The sequence below is a fragment of the Egretta garzetta genome, unplaced genomic scaffold (genome assembly GCF_000687185.1).
Source record: "Egretta garzetta isolate BGI_Z169 unplaced genomic scaffold, ASM68718v1 scaffold39, whole genome shotgun sequence".
Taxonomy (NCBI): domain Eukaryota; kingdom Metazoa; phylum Chordata; class Aves; order Pelecaniformes; family Ardeidae; genus Egretta; species Egretta garzetta.
The window spans coordinates 3863032-3866822 of record NW_009260945.1 but is presented as its reverse complement, the minus strand read 5'-3'; the positions used below and the strand labels follow the sequence as shown (position 1 = coordinate 3866822).

General features: G+C 50.9%; 1 protein-coding gene across 1 annotated transcript in view; it reads right to left on the bottom strand.

Moving 5' to 3' along the window:
- CRISPLD2 (cysteine rich secretory protein LCCL domain containing 2) overlaps positions 1-3791 on the bottom strand; it is a 31827-nt gene that overhangs the window by 27209 nt on the left and 827 nt on the right. The window contains exon 2 of the mRNA XM_009647188.2: positions 3686-3732. The gene's annotated coding sequence lies outside the window, so the exon portion shown is untranslated. The remainder of the gene's footprint in view (positions 1-3685; positions 3733-3791) is intronic.

The following is a 3791-nucleotide window of genomic DNA, read 5'->3' as shown; positions in this document are numbered from 1 at the left end:
AAACAAATCCCGACTAGGCAACAGGAAGATATATACACACACACAAGCTTATTTTATCAGGCATGAAAATGCAGCTAACTTGAAGACAAAACAACCCATCAAAGACAGAAGAAAACACAGAAGCATTAAGATGGGATCCAAATATCAGCTCCACCATTTTTATAAAACAAGAGTCTCTTAAAAACAGGGACAATACCAGTTATCAGAAAGTCTCACAGAATCACAAAATGGCAAGGGTTGGAAGGGACCTCGGGAGCTCACCCAGTCCAACCCCCCTGCTAAAGCAGGTTCTCCTAGAGCATGTTACACAGGACAGCATCCAGGCGGGGGTTGAATATCTCCAGAGAAGGAGACTCCACAGCCCCCCTGGGCAGCCTGGGCCAGGGCTCGGGCACCCTCAAAGTCAGGAAGTTCTTCCTCATATTCAACTGAAACCTCTTCTGCTTCAGTTTGTGCCCATTGCCCCTTGTCCTGTTGCTGGGCACCACTGAGAAGAGTCTGGCTCCATACTCTTGACTTCCATCCTTAAGATATTTGTATGTATTGATGAGGTCCCCTCTCAGTCTTCTCTTCTCCAGGTTGAACAAGCCCAGCTCCCTCAGCCTTTCCTCATAGGGGAGATGTTCCAGTCCCCCCATCATCCTAGTTGCTCTCCTCTGGACTCTCTCCAGGAGTTCCTCACCGTTCTTGAACTGGGGAGCCCAGAACTGGACACAGTATTCCAGGTGGGGTCTCACCAGGGCAGAGCAGAGGGGGAGGAGAACCTCCCTCGCCCTGCTGGCCATGGTCCTCTTGATGCACCCCAGGATGCCATTGGCCTTCTTGGCAACAAGGGTGACATGGGATTTGGACGCACCGAGACCGGCTGCGTTGGAAACCATCCAAGGCAGGGAAGCACCTTCCAGCTCCTAGCTGGAAAAGCTACGCTCAAGCACAAAGTCCCGACCCCCTGCTCCCCAGATCCAGCACAGCAGCATCTGCAGAGGACCGGTGGTAAGCATAAGGTGCTTTTGCATAGGTGAGGACCCCCAAAAAAACTCTGAGGCCACTGAGAAACCCTGAAAACTTGTTGGCTGTCTATGCAGGAGAGACAAAGTCCCTGTCTGAGGCTTCTCACTTGGGCTGTACTAAGGCAGATGAAAGCCAGCTGCCCTCAGCCTCTCCCCAGGCAGGGTATGAAGCCTCCGCCTGGGTAGAACAATGCAGGAACGCAATTTGCTCAGTTTAGGTAACGGCTTCTCATTATTTCCTGCTCTGCAGAGCAAGTCAGACACACGCGCCTTGTCCCCAGCTCCGGGCACACCTGAAAGACAGGACGTTCGGTGGCATCGGGACAAATATTGCTTTAACCTCATCCTCTTCTCAGCCCTGTTTGTTGGCATTTGCACACACACACACACACACACCCCCCAAGCAGCAGCCCAACTTTCTAACCCGGCTACAGAGGGGTAGGGGAGGCAAAAGGAGTTGTTGCTTTTGTAGACTGTCTGACCCAAATTCAGGGAACAATTCCTACTTTGAGGCACTTCCCGAAGAGTTTAAAAATAGATGCTCTGCCACAGCCGCTTACAATGTGGCCATTTAGCACAAGTAGCTTTAACTGCAGCTTGCCCTGTAGGTAGAGCAGGCAGGAACAGACAGCTAATATACGCTGCAGTCGTACCCCCTCATTTGGCCGGGTGCCCTTTGCTAAATAGGAGCCCATATCCACCACCCATTTAAGGCAAACACTGAACTTACAGAACGGGCAAGCTTGGAAAAATCAGCTGTAACATCTGAAAGCCCGGAGGAGCTGCCCCACTCACAGCTACGCAACGAAGCCAACGCGTCTGGTTTCGTGCCCCAGCCAAAACCTTGTAACAGATGCTGCATTATTCCTTGGGATGTTCTTCTCCGCATCCCGTTTAGCAGCCCCTCTCTAAAAGCAGGTCGCTTGGGCACTACCTGCTTTTTCACTTGGGGTGTGCGGGTCCCTTCCTCTGCTTTGGCTCGAGGTGGGGAGCATCCAAAGGAAGGATGAAGCAATCAGAGAGGGACAGGGAGCAATTTGCTCCCTGGCCAGATTAATTAAAAACAGTAGATTGACGAGAGCTTTCCAAACTGTAAGCATCTATTTCCGATGTCTATCCATTTGCCTCCCCTAATATCCTCGTGCCCGGGTGCAATGATACACTGGGCACGCACGTGTTAAGCTCAGCCAGCCCCAGTGCCCTGCAGAGCTGGGGCAATGTCTCTGGGCTGCATCAGGAGCTCCTCGCCGGGGAAGATTGAAATCATACTGCCTTTGAGTTGGGACTTGACATTATTCAGAAAAAATTACCACCTGACAGTCAGCTGAGGAAGCCTCTGCTGTTGTTTTCAAGGGTTCAAGAGGAGCATTAGCACAGCCTCCCTTGAAACGCATCAGACCCTTGATACTGGTGCCAGGTAAACATCTGGGAGCCATCAGAAACCGGTGAGTCAGCAGAAACCGACTCCTTCATACGCTGTAAAGCCCGTCCAAACTGGGGACAGAGGGGAGGCCGCCTTCTGGGGTCTGAGGAAGCTAAAAACCAGCGCCAGACTTTAGAAAAAGATTCTTTTTAGAAAGCTATTTCCCCAGCTAATGGATGGTGCCTGCATTTCACAGAAAGCAGAGGAGTTGGTAGCATTGGAAGCCTGGCACGCAGCGCTGCCGGCTAAAGCCGCACGCAGGCTGACTCCTGCAATTCATTATGTCCTCGCTTCACCTTACTCCTCACAGCCATTGATCTCTAACCGCCGCCCTGGCGAAGCAGACGAGTGGGTGTCTACGCCTTGGTTATGGATGACATTTGTGGAGTTATACATGGAACAAGCTGACAGGGCAGGAAAATGGAAGAGCTCGCAGGGGATACCGGCAACGCATCTAAAAGAGCACAGCAGAAGGGAGTTAGCCTGGGATCAGCTTTTAACCTGACTTAGCCTGGGATCAGCTTTTAACCTGACTTAGCCTGGGATCAGCTTTTAACCTGTGCAAAGCAATCTGGCGATAAAGCCACAACATACTTAATGTATTAAAGCCCAGGTCATCCATTTAACCCAGAGGCACACTTTCCAAGCTTTGAAGAATTGCGTTGGCTTCCAGAGAAAAGCGGGAGGACCAGTCCCTTGACACGGGACGTAACGTCATCTTCGCAGAACACACTCTGCGTTCAGCATCTTCAAGGCCACGGGCCAAAGCCTCTGGACCTTCCATTACAATCCACTCCCACAGAACCCAAGTGGGTGAATTTCTACGCAAAAGCACCCAGAAAACCCGCTGGTAACAGACACAACGCGTGGCGACGCTGTGAAATTCCTTTTAGACAGGACTTTAGAGTAGAGCTGCATCCACACAGGCTTTCTGGAGCAGGCTAGATGTGCCCGTGGGCAGTCAGCTATTAGCGACCGCTCCGGCACCCCTTCAATATTCTCTATTTGTGCAGAAATCTGCTGCTGTGCTTGCAAACTCCTCCCATTCATTCAAGATTAATGTTTATTAATCTTGCATTAACCCCTCCAGAGCATGCATAAGGGAAGCTCAGCCAGTACGGTGCTATTTTATACCATGCAGGCAACTTTTTGAAGAAGTTACTAAAATTGTGCCTACTTAAATCGGGGCATTTCTTGCACTCCCCACCCCCCAACCCACATTTCAGAGGCAGGGACCAAAGCTCACACTTACCTCGCCGAGTACTTCCAAGTCCCCAGGAAACTGTAGCTCCTCCAAGCCTGCTTGTGGAAAAATAAATTATGTACCTGAAATATTTAAACTAGGAGGAGGGGGGGGG